We start from the raw sequence: 19,568 nt of genomic DNA, 5'->3' as shown, positions 1-19,568 counted from the left end.
CTGTAAACTATAATTGCAGATTGATTGGAGCAGCCATGTATATAGAATATCAGTTACAAATACATTTATTGCTGGTCTGCTTTTACACACATTATCTCATTTAAACTTCATAACAACCCAGTGAAGCAGCAAAGCTATTATAATCTCCATGTTAACGTAGGGAATAATCAAGGCTCAGAGACGTCAAATAATTACCTTTGAGTCACACTCCAGTAAGTGGCAGAACAGGATTTGCATCTATGTTTATCTGACTCCATATTCCTTCTTTTTCCATTTTCCTACAGTGCCTCACTAAAGAGAACCCATGAAGGTTTGTTGATGGATAAATTAATGAATAATTGATAACAGGGATACTCAGAGTGTCTTCTTTCACTATTAGTGACCTTTTTTTGGTGTTCTTCCGGTCTGTGTGATGCAGAATTCAGGCTAGGGCTACGCTAGCAAGTTTTATCCTGGTATTAAAAGTCTACTTTCTCCTGCATCCGCACTATATTCTGCACAGGGTCTAGCAAACTTGTGGTTTGCTGTGGTTGTTTTTAAGAGCGGCCTTGAAGATACTCAAATTGGTGTCTTGAGAAAAGTTAGCAATATAAAAGCACTGCTCTCATTTCTATACATTGTTCTCTCTAACCCTTTCAACAGCAAGGATGCTTTCTAAATTGTCATGGTCTGTTGATTTTCTTTTGGCCGCCTCTGTCACTTTGGTAGAAATTTTACCTCCATGAGTTCCCCAGGGGGCCAGACAGGAGACTATTTGGGTGTACAGCTAGAAAGCATCACTCATTGTTTGCTTATTCGAAAGTAAGTGACAGGGATTTAAATCCATTCATTTGTACCAAATTACTTTTTTGATATTGTCTTTGTTTTCTCTTCCTCCATCAGGATGTAGAGATGGAAGCATAGTAACTCAAGGGAAAGTGTTTTCTTGGTCTAAAAAAAGCTTACATCTAATGTTGGGGGCAGGTTACTCTTGATATGTGTGTGTGTGTGCTTGTGGGCACATTTGTATGAGAGGGCTCCTTCACATGTAACCACTGAGAGTCCTCTAGTGGAGAGGACCTGGATGTAACCTCAATTCTCTCATTAGAGGCAAGTGCTGTGCTCACTAGAAATCCAGAGTTGGAGATGCTCTCAAGCGCTTTGCTGGCTTCTGTTCAGGAAGTGTGAGCACCTTGAGGGGGTGGCTGCTGCCAGATGCCCTCATCATATTCCTGGCCCCTTCCACAGATATCTGACTGAGTAAGTACTCAGTACGTGTTTATAAAATAAATAAATGAATGAATGAGTAAACATAAAGAATGAACGGGTAGATGGATAAGTGGATAAATAAATTACAGAATTATTAATTAGGACCAGAAGCTGGAATGGCTTGGAAAGCAGCAAGGGCTAGATTGGGCCAAGGCCATCGCTCGTAAGGAGTCAGGGAAATGAAACCCTCCTATGATCTCACAGAGGCCACTCAGTAGTGTCATTTAGCTGCCTTAAAAAAATTACAGTTATTCACATGGTGGGTTAAACTCTTACGTTTACCATCTCTGTCTTCAGAAACACTGCTAAAATGAAAGTAAAGGAATACAAATTGCATTAAACTAAAGGCAGAGGAAATAAGCAACAGTGGCAAAAAAAAAAAAAGAGATTTCAACATTAATCCATTTCACAAATGTGTACTGAATGCCTACTATGTGCCAGACACTGTTCTTGGCACTGGGGATGAGTCAGTGAGCAGAAGAGTCAAGAACCCCTGCCACCACATAGCTTATACTGCAGTAGAAGGAACACATTTTCCGAAGAAGCCTGAAAATGGATGAAAGAGTGCTAATTGATTCAACAAAGCAGAAGAAGTTGTAATATAAGAATGGCTACACAGGGCAGACATAAAAAGGCAGCGTGATCTTCCACACAAAAACCAGAATGGCTCATCTTAAGGCACCAGGTGGTGCAAAAGACAGGCATAGGGAGTTGGAATGAAAACAGAGGATCTTGTTGAAAGTTTGTGCTTAGAGCTGATGGACATCCAGCTCTCCACCCCCACCTCCGCAGCACCTATCCACTTTCTGTTCCTCTCAGGTAAGAGGTCAAATGTTTTGTTTCTGAAAGTGGAACCTGAGAAGCTCCAGGCGGTGGGGCACCTAACACAGTGGAGGCCAGTGGTGAGATCCAGAGTTGAAAACAAAAGGCAAGTGAAAGTGTGCGTCCTGAGACACCCCCCCCCCCCGCCCTCCCTCCCTCTCCTCCTCCTCACAGAACACCAGGTTATGTCACCCCGGCATTATTCTCCTGAGAAACTGACTGACTTCATCAAGTAACCTTGAGAGACTGAAGTTGACTGGGTCCTCAGTAAGAAGACCAATTTACCACCTGATCATCTCGTGGTTCCACCTCTGCAAGCAGAGTTCTCAATCAGTGTGTGGTTTTACTTTTAATTATGAACAGGCAATCCAAAGATCATCAGACACTTCAGAAATCCAGAGAAAGTATAGGAAACATATTAAAAGAGAAAAGATACAAGATGGAGAGTTGGGTATTATCAAAGAAATTAATATAAGAGCCAAGGGACTCAAAACTACAGACTGAAAGGATTCCCCAGAGCCTCATCTCTGGAAATTCTGACATATTGGTAAGGCGTGGGGTGCCACTGGTATTTTTATACAAGCCCTACAAGTAATTATGATGCATATCTAGGACTGAAAACAATTGTTGCAGCTATTAATATGGGTTTTCCTTTTTTTGGATTTAGGTCATGCAGGCCAGCATACAAACTGACATGTAAATATTTTTCCTGTGCAATTATAATAGTGTGTCTGTCACGGAGGAACGTGCAGCAGGATGGGGCTTCTTTCTCCCAGTGTGGGATTCATGCCTTTTTGTCTTTCTCGTGATGTGTAAAATATATAGTAAACAATAAAAGCAAAGTTCTCTTTAATGATTAGCCTGTAAAATAGGTAAGAAGCCTTTTTTTGTATAAGTGCATCTTTCCTCTTAAGGAAGCTTTTATTTTTTAAAGCAATACTTGTATCTCATGTAGATTACTTTGTGGGATGTTGGACCCCCTAGGCCATGCCAAATCTGATTACAAATAGGGAGCCAGAACCCAAGGGTGACAGGGATGAACTTGTAGATGCCTGTTCTAGAGAGTTAGTTACATAAAATCAATAAAAACTATCCAATATATGGAGCAAGTGGCATAGCCTAACAGGGTAGAGAAAAGTTCCTGGGGCTTCACGTTCTGCAAATTTATCTGATGGCTTCCTCTGCTTAATTCCTGTTCTAAGGCTATACTGTTCTGACCATAGTCAGGGAAAGAGAACCCCCGTCATGGCTGTTTGTTTGGTCTATCTAATAACTTTCTCTCATCTTGAGAACTGGAATTGTTCTCTTGTGTAGATGGTGATAAAATGTTAGGGTGACTAACTTTGAAATTGGTTATGAGAATATTCTGTCTTTAAAAGCACCACCCATCAGTCAAATGAAAAAAGGAGCAGGACTAAGGCAGAAGGTACCCCAGCAGAACCCAAAGCAAGTCATTCTCTAACCGAAACTGTCCGTGATTCTCACCTTGGATAAGAACGGTTCAGCCTTGCCCCTTGCTCATCTTGGTAGCTTTGGGTTTTAGAGGTCAGCTGGGCCAAAACCTTTACTGCTGAGAGGACTGACATAGAGAGGGGAGTAGGACTTTCTGAATGGTAATAGTGGAACCAGAATTCAAAAGCAGCTCAGTGGTTTTGATAGGGATTGCACTAAATCTGTAGATGGCTTTGAGTAATATGGCCAGTTTAACAATGTTAATTCTTCCAATCCAGGAGCATGGGATAGCTTTCCATTTCTTTGTATCATCTTCAGTTTCCTTCCTCAGTCTTTTATAGTTTTTAGAGTATAACTCATTCACCTTGGTTAAGTTTATTCCTAGGTATTTTATTCTTTTTGATGTGATTTTAAATGGGATTCTTTTCTTGCTTTCTCTTTCTGACAGTTTATTATTAGTGTATAGAAAAGTACCTGAGTTTCATATATGAATCTTGTATCTTGAAACTGCTTAATTCATTTATTAGTTCTAATAGTTTTCAGGTGGAGGCTTTAGGGTTCTCTATATAAAGTGTTGTCTCATTTGCAAATAGTGACAGTTTCCCTTCTTCCCTTCCAATTTGTATGCCTTTTATATTTCTTTTTCTTGTCTGACTACTGTGGCTAGGAATTCCAATACTATGTTATTTAGAAGTGGTGAGAATGGACATCTTGTCTTATTCATGAATTTAGAGGAAAGGCTTTCAGCTTTTCACCACTGAGTATGATGTTACTTGTGGGTTTGTCATAAATAGCTTTATTATGTTGAGATATGTTCCCTTGATACCCACTTTGATGAGAGTTTTTATCATAAATGGGTGTTGAATTTTATCAAATGCTTTTTCTGCATCGATTGAGATGACCATGTGGTTTTTGTCCTTCCTTATGTAATGTGGTGTATCACACTGACTGATTTGTAAATGTTGAATCATCCTTGTGATCCTGGAGTAAATTCAGCTTGTTAATAGTGTATGATCATTTTTATATATTGTTGGATTTGGTTTGCTAATATTTTTGTTGAGAATTTTTGCATCTATATTCATCAAAGATATTGGCCTATAATTTTCATTTTTTTGTAGACTCTTTGTCTGGTTTTGGTATCAGGGTAATGGTGGCTCTACAGAATGAATTTGGGAGTGTTCTGTCCTCTTCAATTTTTTGGAAGAATTTGAGAAAGATAGATATTAGTTCTTTAAGTGTTTGATAGAATTCCCCTTCAAAGCCATCTAGCCCTGGACTTCTGTTTGCTGGGATCTTTTTTTATTATAAAATCAATTTAACTACTGTTTAAATTGTCTGTTTCTTTTTTATTCAGTCTTGGCAGGTTGTATATTTCTAGAAATGTGTCCATTTCTTCTACATTGTCCAACTTGTTAGCATATAAGTGTAGTATTCTTTTATGATTTTTTTGTATCTCTGTGGTATCACTTGGTATTTCTCCTCTTTCATGTCTTATTTTGCTTATTTGAATCTCATAGAACTAGAACAAATAATCCTAAAATTCACATGGAACCACAGAAGACTCCAATTTGCCAAAGCAATCTTGAAAAAAAGAACAAGGCTAGAGTTATCACCTTCCCAGATTCAGACAATACTACAAAACTACAGTAATCAAAACACCTTGGTATTGACAAAAACAGACACATAGATCAATGGAACAGAATACAGAGCCTGGAAATAAACTCAGGCACCTATTAATGTACAACAAATGAGGAAAGAATATACAATGGAGAAAAGACAGTCTCTTCAACAAGGTGCTGGGAAAACTGGACAACTACATGTAAAACAATAAGATAGAACATTACCTCACACCATATACAAAAATAAACTCAAAATGAATTAAAAACCTAAATGTAAGACCTGAAACTGAAAATTCTAGAAGAAAACATAGGCAGAACACTCTCTGACAAGTTGTAGCAATATTTTTTGGATCTGTTTCCTAAGGCAAAAGAAATAAAAGCAAAATAAACAAATGGGACCTCATTAAATTTAAAAGCTTTTTCACAGCAAAGGAAACCACCAACAAAACAAAAAGACAACCTATGGGATGGGAGAAAATATTTGCAAATGATGTGTCAAACAAGAGGTATTAATCCGTTTTGTTATGGTTTTCTATACTTGTCTATTAAGACAAAAAATATAAACAGCTTCTACAACTCAATATAAAAAAAAACTGAACAAACCTATTAAAAATGGTTAGAAGATTTGATACATTTTTCCAAAGAAGGCATACAGATGACTAAGAAGCACATGAAAAGATGCTCAACATCACTAATTATTAGAGAAATGCAAGTCAAAACAACAATAAGATTTCACCTCACACCTGTCAGAATGGCTATCATCAAAATGTCTACAAATAACAAATGGCAAGGCTGTTGAAAAGGAAACCATCCGACACTATTGGTGGGAACGTAAACTGATGCAGCCACTGTGGAGAACAGTATGGAGTTTCCTCAAAAAACTAAAAAAAGGACTACTGTATGATCCAGCAATTCCACTCCTTTGTATATATCCAGAAAAAATGAGAATACTAATTCAAAATGATACACGTACTCCAGTGTTCATATCAGCACTAACAATAGCCAAGATATTAAAGCAACCCAAGCACATCAACAGATGAGGGAATAAAGAAGATGGGGTGTGTATGTATATGTGTGTGTGTATATATATACATACATACATACATACATACATACATAGTGGAACATTAGCCATAAAAAGAATGAAATGATGCCATCTGCAGCAACATGGATCGAACCAGAAAATATTATGCTTAATGAAATAAGTCCGACAGAGAAAAATATTGTGTGATATCTCTTGTATGTTGAATTTTAAAATAATACAAATGAATGTATATGCGAAAGAGAAACAGACTCACAGATACAGAAAACAAACTAGTGGTTGGTTACCAAAGGAGAGAGGGAAGGAGGATAGGGGCAAATTAGGGATATAGGATTGACAGATACACACTATCATGTATAAAATAGATAAGCAGCAAGGATATACTGTATAGCACAGGGAATTATAGCCATTACCTTGTAATGAGTTATAATCTGTAAAAATCCTGAATTACTATGCTGTATACCTGAAACTAATATAATATTGTAAATCAACTATACTTCAATTAAAATAAAAACAGCTCAGTTGTTCCCTAGACATGTAGGAACTTGCCCTTATATCTTTAAGAAGTATATTCCAGGTACAGTTGGAATATCGGGAAAGGAGAACTGAAGTATTATTAGAGGAGTCAGGGAAAGTTACTCAGAGAAATGACATTTGAGTCGATGATGTGAAAGAAGGTCGGGTGGATAAAGTGAGAACAGCAAAGACATGGCAGGTGGAGGGAAGAACATGTGCAAAGTCATGATGTCAGGAGAACCAAAAGCGTCCTTAGAGAGACTATATGACACCCTCCCTTTACTCTTGGGAAAAAATAAGCCCCTACACAGTGCCAGGTGCTAGAAATATAGAGATCATTAAGATGCTAATTCTCCTGTTCTCTAGAAGTATACAGTATAGTGTGAATGTAATCATTTTCTCTTTTCCCACCAGTGTAACTGTTTTCTATCTATTCTGTATGATGCTCAAATGAGCCAGTAAGCTTAGCTCTGCTTCCTGGCTGAATGCCGCTGTGTGTGCTGGCTATCCCCGTTGCCAGCGGTGCTGGTGTGAGAGACTGCTTCCATTCCTCCCGACTGCAGGATAAAGACAGATCAGAGAACGCGTGCCACTGACGGCAGGATCGATGTCCTCATATCTATACCTGAAGGGCAATTTTCCAAAATATATTCACCACATTCCATTTACATTTTAATGCCAGTACTTGAGGTTAGTATTCATTAGTTCAATCCACTAACCCCCCCTCCACTGAGCACCGATTAGTTGCACAGCATTGAGCCAGGTGTTACGAGGCTGCAAACGTCGGCTGCGCGAAGGTATTGTCCGTTCGGTAGCTAAAGGTGTCATTGGGATAAATATTTGTATATTACTGAAATAAAATGTAGCAGGGTACCCATTTCCTGTAGGGAGAAGAACATGAACTTGGCAGTCATACGGACTCAAGTCTGCAACTTTCAGGTTTCATGATCTTGAACAAATGATTTAACTTCAAGTCTCAATGCTCCATAAAATGGAAGTGATGACAACTCCGACCTCAGTAGTTGCATATGTGTGTGCATATGTGTTTATGCTGAATAGATTAAATAATATACAAATCAATCTGGCATATAGTATGGCTTCAGCATATCTTTACTTAGCCGCCCCTCCCCTTGGCCAATCATCCCAGCACCCTAAATATTGAAAGTTGTCTTGAAATTCAGAGGAACAGAAAATATTTGATGATGTTTTACTTCTTTCGGGAATGATCCAACTTAAAACAAATTGACATGGCAATCCACATATAGTTCTCTCAAAATTCAAAATAATACCTTTCCTAAAACAATTTGGAGTGGTGACTTACTGTGGCCTTGGCTCCTGCTTCAGAGAGATTTGGCATATATTATCAAGAATACCGTTTTATTTAAAAAGCTCATAAAGCTTCATCCTCAGCTATTACTGATTTAGGAGTAGCAGATATATGGAAACGTTCACACTCTACTGAACGGGATTGTACATTCTTCTCCAATCCACATAACTCATATTTCCAGACTGACTTCTAAGTTCCTCACTTTCTGATTAATGATGTGAATAGCATGGCTCGAGGCAGTGTTCTCTTATCTGACCGCGCCACAGACTCACTGTCACTTGACCTTCAGAAAGTATTAGGCAGCATTTCTGCAAAACTTCCTCTAGTAATGAATGTTGGAAAAGAAAGCTATGATTTGTGAATCTAAAACTACAAAGAAATACAAAACACACACACTCACTTGACAATTCTGGATTGCCTCTTTCTCTCTGTCTCTATATATATATATATAAAATTTTTTACTGATTGACATCCTTTTTTATCAGGAGCAAAGTGTCATTAATTACAAAAAGAAACTCACGGGCAAAGGACTCATTAAAGATAAATGTGACCTGGGAAGAACACATGGATAAACCATTCCCTGCCTCATTCAGGTTGAAAAGAAACATTTTGGCTATGGAGGGAACAGTGACAAATGTGTATATTATAAAGTTATAGGTTTTAATAACTTCACCTCGTTCTATTAAGCCTCTAACCCCATTGGAATCATAAAAGGTTAATATTGAAATGAACCCTAAGAGAATAAATTAGGCTTTGGCCATTACATCCCCCCAAATGAGCCTTAAGCTATGTAACACTTGAACAGCAGGAATTTCCTTTTTTATTAAAGAAATGAAGATACGCTGCATTGAATGATATTATTGAGAATACCTAAAATTTCTCATTATCCTATAAGTGCTTAAAATTGCTATTACAGATTTCTGCAGGCCAAATCCAAGGTCCCGGAAGACCCCTGCAGAGTTTATGGGGTGCTAGTAGGGAATGTGTTTCAATTGCCCACAAATACATACTTACATAGTCAGATTGGGTATTTTCAGGAGGAAATGAGTTATTTTATTTTTATTCTATCTATAAAGAAGGGTCAATCTGAAATGGTGTGCTGGAGTTACAGGCCACCTATCAAAACTGGGGCATCACCAAAACTATTCCTCATTTATGAACTTTTTATGATATTGAAAAAGCACCAAGTTATCTATCATTTCTTGCTCCTTAGGTGGCTTCATTTTTCAACATTAGATATTACTACTTCCCATGTCCTATTTATCAACTTTAAAAGTGACATTGTCCAATAAAAATAGTTGGATATCCTTGGCAAAGACATGGCATTTCAGGATTGCCATCTATTTCATCAACTTCTTCTAAGAAGGCCTCCCCAGGTGGTAAATAATGAAAATGTGAGTCTGTCACAAGGAAAACAATTTTACAAGAATCTTTTTTGGCATCTTCTGTTTTTAAAAAAATAGTTATGGCATTTTATTGTGATTTTAATTTGCATTTCTCTGAGAAATGAAAAGAACAAATAAACAACACCTAATCCATATATCCTAAAAAAGAAAAACAGTTAAATTAAATTCAAAGTTCTTAAAAATCCTTTGTTCTTTAGTATCTGACCTGAAATGACAATTCCTCAAAATCTAAAATATATAAAAACATCTACTGTTTTAGTTTATGGCATAAATGTTTAATTATATATATGTAATATTATACATGTATAATATATTTCTAGAATAGTGAAATTTATTCAATATAAAACTTTTTTTTCAAAGCATCTTTTAGTATTTCATTAATTATCTTGGAACTATTCTAATTTAATCATCATATTCAAATCTAGAAATACCAATCAGTGGTCTTCATGATTCAGATTTCCCATCAAAGCCCTGGGAGAAAAAATAAACAAGAATTTAGTTACTGAAAGGATGTACTTTGCCAAAACAAATACATTGAGTTTAAAGCAGTACAATGTTTGTGAGGTGCTTTGTAGTTTATAAAGTATTTTCATAATTATTTCACCATTTGATCCTCTTAACTCAGGGAGGTTGATAATCAGAGCTTCAGTTTTTTTTTTTTAAACTTTTGCTATGAAGTGAGGAAAATCACTCCTATTACATAGTACTGCTGTAGGGAAAAATGATATCATATAGGTAAGCCATCTGTTAAAGACTCTGGCAGATAGTAGGTGCTCAACATATATTTTTGAAATGAACTAAATTTCGTCATTTTATCATGTGAGGAAATTGCAATTCAGTTTGTTTTTGTGACTTGCTCAAGGTCATACAGAAATTAATGATAGTCGGCCTATATGAATAATGTTACTAGAACTGAAGTCTTACTGATTCAGCTGGATTATTTCTAAAGATGAAGATTTAAATGTCCAGTATTGGTTCAGTTCTTCTAATACTGTTTTTTAATCAATGTGACTTAGACTTATTAATTTCATTTTAGGAAATATTTTTGGCATTGTGTTCCAGAGAACAAACAGATTAGAGCATGTTTCAAAAATACTCAAACCTAATCATGTGATCCCTTCAAATCACAAATTTGACCTCTATCACTTGGCGCTATAGTATGGAAGTAGTAGAAAGAGTAGATTATTAATAGCTCCAACTTATTCATCACTTATTCGGTGCTAGCTTGGTACATAAATGTTTTACACGGATCATCTCACTTAATCCTTGCAATATCTTAACAAGTCTACCCTCATTATCATCATTTTATGAACAGGAGAGATGCAGCACAGAGAGACGTTAAGTGACTTTGCCCAAGGTCATGGAACTAGGAAGTAGGAGAAGAGATGATTTTTAACCCAAGCAAAGCGACTCTAGCCTAGAGTCTATACTCTTAATCCCCACGCTCCACAGCTTCCATGGGTGATGTGCACCTGAGTGGCTCAGTTGAAATGCAGAGCAATCCAGGGTTAGAACCAAGAGCATAAAAATTTGATGATTAGAAAAGAGGAAAGTGAGGGTTTGAAAGAGCAAAGGGAATGTGAATGGATGGCAGAGTAGGAGGTTTTGCGAGGCAGTTTTAAGTGAGAGTAAAAACACCGAGGGAAATGAAGTCCTGAGCCTGAAAACTGCACGCCTGTATCAGTAAGGGGCTAAAGTGCAGGGAGATCAATAGGACCAGGAAAGAACATTCTGGAATGTTCTGGTGTGTTCTAGTATGAATAAAGTCATCATGTGCCAGGTTAGGGAAGGTGTGAAGCCACAATCCAGTAGACCGTGGACAGCAATTGAGACTGTATTCAGTGTGCAGATACGGTACAGGGAGAACTCCATTAGTGCATGAACAAAGGAGCAGGGCCTTTCCAGCTCATGTATCTAAGTTAATTGCATTTCTGAAGCCAGATTAGTAAGACTCCCCAGGCCTGAGGTAACAAGGTAGGGTTTATACAAGTGAGAATTGGAAGGATTGAGATGGCTGCCAAAACAGGGGGTATGGAAACCTGGTATTTGTGGCTAATACCTCAAACACAGACACTTATCCACGCATACACACACATATACACAGTAATCCACAATCCCTCACTCCGCGTTTCCCTTAGGAGTGCTTTTAAAAAATATTATTATATTTTATTCAAAATGGAAATTATTGTCTAATAATACGTGTGATTTCTTTCTCTATAAAGTTTAGTTATTTTTGACAGCACTGGTTAGATAGCTAATATTGTTTAGTTCGAGAAGAGTAATGTTTCGCTCCAAATATATGGATGATATCTTAGTAACCTCAGTCTGCTGTAACAAAATACCATGGACTGAGTGGCTTAAACAAGAGACATTTCTTTCTCACAAATCTGGAGTTAGGGAAGTCCAAGATCAAAGTGCCAGCAAGTTAGGTTTCATTCTGAGGTTTTTACTCTTGACTTGTAGGCAGCTGGACCTCTTTTTTTGTTTGCCTGGAGGGAGGGAGAGAGAGAATGAGCAAGCTCTCCAGTATCTCTTCGTATAAGGGCACTAATCCCATCATGAGGGCCCCACCTTCATGATGTATGAATTTTGGAAGGACATATTCAGTGTATAATATATGGAAACTATATATATAGTAAACTTTTACACTGAATGCTGGTGAACAAGTTTCAAACATTTTCAAATAATTGTGGAATAAGAAATTGCTCTTCTAACTTTATAAAGATGAACAGCAAGATCTTCAGATCTCAATTATTTGTCTAAAAATGGACATTATTTTTTAACTCTATTCATAAATTTTGATCAGTCAGTCAGATTCTAATCAATGAAAACCAAATGTTATACTAGCAAGATCTTTGAACTGGGAGTCAGTAATATACAGTGAGGGGTGTTAAATTTGGCACTGATTTGCTGTGTAACCTTGATCTGATCTTTCTTAGTCTCATTTTCCTCTCTGAAAAAAAAGTGTGGTTGAACTGAGTGATGTTTATTTTGACGTGTCATTTGGATGACCAAATGACCCTTTTTCTCTAGGACTATCTTGGTTTTGGTCCTAAAAGTCCAGCCTACCAGGAAGCCTCTATCCCGCAATGTGAAAAGTTCTGAGTTTCCATTATTGGTGAAGATATATTGGGGAAAGCACAAAGTCAGTATGGCAGCCCCAAAATCAGGGGCTGAAAGCCACACTGTTCTCAGTGTGAAATGGATAAGGCATAGATTATCTGACTTCCGTGGTTGCTGTTGCTCCTGCTTTTCCCTGACAGCTGATATTGAAACTATGACTTGTGGTTCACAATAATGGACCATCCATTGTTGCCTAACTGAGTTGTGATGAAAGTGTGCAGCTCCAATGTTCTATAATTATGAATGTTAACAACCCACTTTTGACTCTGCCTGCAAATTAGCTGTTGCACTTTGTATCAAGATAGTGTTCATTTAATTTTTAATTGTGAATAGGGTTACTGTGTTTTCTCAGAGTTCAACTGATGACAAAGAGATGATTGCATTGCTAATACAGGCATCACCTGGACATCACTGAAAGAGATGGCTAAGTGACTGTGTGATTTAATGACTGACAGGATACAAACAACAGTATTAGGGAGGCGAATAACCAAAACAGACATACTATGCAATGTGCAGAAAATAATCTGGGACTGGGCATGGTGGCGCAGGGAGAGTGAAGGCATATACAGAGACTGAATCTCATAAACCTGAGGTAAGACAAGTAAATACTTGTAAGGCAATAAAATTCTTTCATCTTCCAAAAAGAAACCAACATGCAGTCAAAAATTCAGGCCATTGAATTAGCCTGGGCACACCACATGAAGGAACACCATTATCAGATTGTCCTTTTTGATTGCTCTTTGAATCTGAATAAAGTTACATTTCCTGATGCGGAGGTTACAACTAAAATGTCTTATGAATGATGAAAGAGGTTTGATGACAGACGTGTCCTCTTACGGTACAGAGCTGATTCTCTTAGCACAGCAATTGGTGCCTCAAATTACCGCAGCTAGTCCTCTCTGACTTAGAGACTTTGATTTGAAAAAGGGCATTTCACACTGATTTCTTGTTTTCCTATAGTTGAATAAAACAAAAGATACAAATGAGACTGCTCATCTGTCTGCATATGTGGCAGATACCGCAAAGGTAAATGATGGCAAATTCCTTTCAGTTTATAAACATTTTAGCAAAGAAAATTAATTTTGGGGGGGGGTGGTAATTAAGTGTATGTATGTATGTATTTAATTTTTTTGTAATGGAAGTACTGGGCCTCATATATGCTAAATATGTGCTCTACTGCTGAGCTGTACCCTCCCCCTTACCAAAGAAAATTAAAAGATCTTTTCTGGTAAATGTTCTGTAGACCTTGTCCACAACACTGTTAAAAGAAGGGTGATTTCCTTACCTGAGGCTTTCACAGTGAAAGATTTTGGACTCCCCAAATGCACAGAGACACTTGGTGAGGTTTTCACTTTATACAACCTAAGGCGTTTAGATAGCCTCCTCAGAACTGTGCCTGCAAGATGGCAATCACTGCTACCGGCCCTAGAAAAGGTGCTAAAGTGTTAGCCTGCCAAAAATCACATGTTTCCAAAGTGTGGTGAAAGAAAAATGTCCATCTCTAATTTGTAAAGGCATTGAAGGTGAAAATGTTACGGAAAAAAAGAGATCATAATAAAACAGAATGTATATGCCACTTCTTCAGAACTGTTTGACTGCATTTGAGCTGTTCAGTGTTATGTGCAGATTACAACAAACACTCCTATGGAAAAGAAAGGAAAACAAAACCCACCTCGCTCTTTGGAAATAAGACTGTAAGACTGCTTCAAAACAATTCACCAGAAAAGGGAAGTTAGCAGATCCTTCTCAATTTACTTCTTAAAACTATAAATTATTGGGGGTCCAACTTCAATTTTACAAATTGTAATTACCTCTGTGCTTTAAAACCGTTTCCCTGGGAAATAGAGGTTTAAATACCCACTTTTCTTTGGAGTGTTTAAAAATGATGGGCATTTAATACATGGATGCCATATCTGATAAATTTACAGATGCAAAGGTTCTGATTGACCAAAACAAGCCTGTAGATACGAAGCAGATGGCTATGTTTGGAGACTTAGAAATGAATTCATAGCAGTCTGTAAACCTACTCTTGTCAGTAAGTAAAATTATAAGTAGTTCGTGCTCAGACATTGTTCTGAGAGGATATTTAGCTTGGTGCCATCGCTTTGGAACTGACTGCAGTACTCAGTGTAACGTGGGCGTGATGAGAGCAGAGTTGCAAGTCAAAATGAATTTTACTTTTGACTGTATTCAGTTTACCTTTATAAAAGGCAAAAGAATCTGTCCTGTTTAACCCTCTTGAATTTATATTCTTTAAAAAGTCTTATGTTTCTACATGTTAAGAATGCATCATAATACAGCCTATAAAATTTAAATATCCAAAAATATAAAATACATAAACAAGTTTATACTATATATCACAGGGAAATGTATTCAATATCTTGTAGTAGCTCACGGTGAAAAAGAATATGAAAATAAATATGTGTATATTCATGTATGACTGAAGAATTTTGCTGTACACCAGAAATTGACACAGCATTATAAACTGACTATAACTCAATAAAAAAAAAGAATAAAAAAACTTTATACAGTCATGAAAAAAAAGTTTTAAAAAGAGTTAAAATAAATTGCTGTATCAGAGAAAAGATACATCATGAAAATATTGTCATTTTTTCTCACATATATACTTTAAAGTCCTACTAACTGCTAATTGCCACTGTCAACTAGTTCAAATTGTTGTTTAGTATAAATTACAGTATTTATAATAGAGAAGTAAATCATGCAGAATACTGTATATAACTATATATGTAAATATATAAGTAATTATAATATAAAATAATATATAAATTTATTATATTAAATTATACTGTATATACAGAATAATTATTATACATAATACAAAATAATGTATAATTTCCTAAAAACAACTATTTTTCATATTTTATTTTCTTAGTTGAAGTATAGTTAAGGTACAATTTTATATTAGTTTCAAGTGTACAACATAGTGGTTCAACATTTTTATAGCTTATACTCCATTCAAAGGTATTATAAATATTGACTGTATTCCCTATGCTGTATAACACATCCTTGCAACTAAGTTATTTTATACCAGTAGTTTGTATCTCTTAATCCCTTACCTCTGTCTTGCTCTCCCCCTCTTCCCTCTCCCCACTGGTAACAGCTCGTTTATATCTGCATCTTTCTGTTTTTGTTTGTTTGTTTGTTTGTTCTTGTTTTTTGTGTTCTTTTTTATTGTGGTATAGTCAGTCTACAATGCTGTGTCAATTTCTGGTGTACAGCATAATGTTTCAGTCATACATATACATACATACATTCTTTTTCCTTATAGGTTACTATAACATATTGAACATAGTTCCCTATGCTGTACAGAAGAAACTTGTTTATCTATTTTATATATAGTAGTTAGTATCTGCAAATTTCTGTTTTGCTATATTCATTTGCCTATTTCATTTTTTTAGATTCCATGTTATGTGTAATAACACACAGTATTTGTCTTTGACTTATTTCACTAACCCTTCAGGTTCATCTATGTTGTTAGAAATGGCAACTTTTTATGGCTGAGTAGTATTTCATTGTATGTATATACCACATCATCTTTATTCAGTCATCTGTTGATGGACACTTAGGTTGCTTCCATATCTTGGCTATTGGTAAATAGCGTAGCTATGAACATTGGGGTGCTTGTATCTTTTTGAATTAGCATTTTTGTTTTTTTCTCAGACATATACTCAGAGTAGAATTATTAGATCATACGGTAATTCTATTTGTAGTTTTTTGAGGAACCTCCATACTGTTTTCCACAGTAGCTGCACCTATTTTTCATATTTTAATCAAAGTAAAACATATAGATATAATTGTTCATTATTTATTATATCTTATATTATTAGGGATCTTTTTGTCTGATATGTCTGTGTTCCAGGTCTGTTTTCTAAAAAGTTGGTCACTTTATGTGCGACCCTGCTTTAACGTTCTATCTCCATAATTCTAGATAGCACACTGAGCTATATCGATTGGAATACAAGTAACCAAGTTACTCAAATTCATGAGAACTAATGAAGTTTTTGGTAGGAAAATAGTCTAATCTACTTTTCACAGAGAATTTCGATATTGGTCAGAGAGAGTTCAGAAGGAAAAAAATGGGGTAACTATATTTCTAAAGTTTCTCAATGTATTGACATGACTATTTCATGTCTGGTAGACATACCTCAGTTTATGAATAGAAATCACAGAGATTTGGGTCCTTAAGATGACAGAAAGACTCCCTTGTGGTCAATTGAGAGACTACATACTTGGGAAGTCAGGGAGCTCTTTATGTGCTCACTCAGTGAAAAACATTCTATCAGGAGCACTACTTAAGCTGAAATTTTGGGGAAGTTAGTATACTCGAAATTATATATATATATATTTTAATCCAACAATTGTGCTGACGTAAAATATCAAATCAAGTTTCTTACTCCCTTGATGTTAACGTGGTAGCAGAAGATTATAGAAAAAAAATTTGATGAAGATAATTTGGGAGAAAAAGAAATACAATCCAAAGAACTTTGGTCATGATGAAAATTAAGTCAAAACTAAAACCTATTGGATAACAACTATTTCAAGTGACCAGATTTTCGTATGTTGCTTTTTTGTTCTATTTTTGTTTGTTGTTGATTAAAAATCATAATTTATCTAATTAAGTCTTCTGGTGCTATTTGCAATGGTGAAGAGTGGGATTCCTAAATATCTAACATGTAAAAATTGAAACCAACTTAACAGTTCATCACTTCATAACCCATAACCTATGCCTTTCATGAGGTACATGCAAGGCACAAAAATGTTTTCTAGTGATTGGAAACAATCATTTTCATTCTATTTGAAAAATGTTTACATTCATGAGAACATTGCCAAGTAAATAAGTAAAAGAAACAGTGTTTGAAAATAGAATTTATAATTTGGAAAATAAGAAAAAAAAACTTCTGTTGTCTTACTGCTTATATTTTATTCGCTTATTTAATTATGAGAGCAGTAAATGCTCATTACAGGAAAAAAAAAAAAAAAAAAGAAAAACAGAAAAGACACCCTAGCAAAAAGAATATGACTGATGCCCATAAACCAATAAAACACAGAGACTTCCTCGTTTAGTCTTTGGGATCTATTTTTCCAGATCCTTCTGCCTGCCCTACTCTCATTCTCATTCACGTTCTCTTAAATGAGATTGTACCAAGCATGTTATTCTGTAATCTATGTTTAACTTACTACAGTCTTTCAAGAACATCTTTGATTTTTAATCTTTTTTATTATGAAATTTATACGTAAAAGATTGGATAGCTATACTTTACCAATATATGTGATGTTCTCTGAGTATTTTTTAACTTTATTCTCTTTTCTGCATTCAATATATCCACTATTTTGCATATTATTGTAATCATCCACATGTTTTCCTTTATATGTATGTATATGTAGGTCTTTAAACAACATGGTGTTTGGTTTTTCTTGTATTTGATTTTGTCTAATTAGAATCATATAGGTTTTCTGCAGCTTGTGCTCAACATTATGCCTTTAAGAAGGCACAGTTTTGTTGCAAGTAGCTGTATTTCATATATTTTCCTTGATGTATAGTATTCCATTGTAGGCCTATAACACAGTTGCTTTGTCCATGAATCTTTTGATTGGTTCTAGTTTTTTGTTGGCACAAACAATGCTGCTGTGAATATTTTTGTACATATCTCATGGTTAGGGTTGCCAAACAAAATGCAAAGTGCCCAGTTAAATTTAAATTTCAGATCAACAACAGAATTTTTTTTTGGTATAAGTATGTCCTTAATAATACATAGGAGATATATAAATAGTTCTTGTTGATCTGAAATGCAAGCTTAATTGGATGTCCTGTATTATTCATTTGTTGATTCTGGCAACTCTACTTATGGTCCGAATTTTCAAGAAGTTATCTAGGATAGGTACCTAAGGGTGCAATTGTTATGTCATGGGAAATATGCATGTTCAACTTATTTCCAAATTGGTTCTATTTACATAGCTGCTTGCAATTGTATGAGAACTCTTATCACCCAGTATCTTCAGTAATACATAGTGTTGTCTGACTTTTTAACTTCACCAATTTGGTGATTATGAAATTATAAACCCTGTGGTTTTAATTGAATTTCTTTTATTACTAGTGAATTTGAGTATCTTTTCACATCAGTGTGGTCCATTTGTATTTCTCCTTTGAAGTGCCCATTCATGTGTTGTGCCTTCTTTTTTTTTCTATTGAGTTGTTTGTCATTTTCATGATGTGGAGGATTCCTTCCTATATTCAGGATACTAAACCATCGTTACTTTTATATGTTGCATACACAGGCTTCCGTTCATGGCTTATCTTTTCAAATTAAAGTTAGTCTTTGTTGATCATATATTTGTAAATTGGCTTCCAGAATCTCTGTTTAGTTCCATTGTTTTCATTGTCTATCCCTGGGCTCAAAACCCATTGTCTTGATTATTATAACTTTATAAAAATACTGGATTATCTGATAGGGCATGTCTCCTCATTTTTTTGAGGATTGATTTAAGATACAGTACATGGTCAGTTTATATTAATGTTTCATATGTGTTTAAAAATGTACCTTAATCCAGTTGTTGAGAGCCATATTTCCATTAGATTAAGCATGCTATCTGTGCTTTTCAAATCTTCCATTATACTTACTGATATTTTTCTGCTTACTCCATCAACTATTTAGAGAGGTATGTTAACATCTTTCAATATAATAGTGGTTTTGCTCATTTATTTTTTCTTGTAGTTCTTTCAGATTTTCAAACTATTTTCAAAACTTTTTCTCAGTAGGGTCCATCAGGTTTAGAATTGCCCAATTTCCATAATGATTTGATTCTTCTATAAATATATATTGACCTCCTTTATCTATAGTAATATTTTTTCACAGAATCTATTTTGTCTGATATTAATGTAGCTGAGCCATATTTTTGTTTACATTTATTTGGTATAGCTTTTCTATTCTTTTATTTAAATACTTTTTGTGTCCTTATGTTTCAGGGTGACTCTTGTAAACAATGTACAATAG

The 19,568-nt window shown here is 35.5% G+C and overlaps 1 long non-coding RNA gene across 1 annotated transcript; it reads left to right on the top strand.

Moving 5' to 3' along the window:
• Nucleotides 1–396: 396 nt before the first annotated feature.
• Nucleotides 397–6,687, top strand: LOC116661857. The gene is made up of 3 exons (XR_004317835.1): nt 397–407; nt 3,750–3,759; nt 6,515–6,687. It is a non-coding gene; the product is annotated as an uncharacterized LOC116661857 (long non-coding RNA).
• Nucleotides 6,688–19,568: the final 12,881 nt, after the last annotated feature.

This window comes from Camelus ferus, chromosome X, assembly GCF_009834535.1.
Source record: "Camelus ferus isolate YT-003-E chromosome X, BCGSAC_Cfer_1.0, whole genome shotgun sequence".
NCBI classification, from domain to species: domain Eukaryota; kingdom Metazoa; phylum Chordata; class Mammalia; order Artiodactyla; family Camelidae; genus Camelus; species Camelus ferus.
Note: the sequence above shows the minus strand (reverse complement) of the source record. Positions and strands in the feature narration are given on the sequence as shown.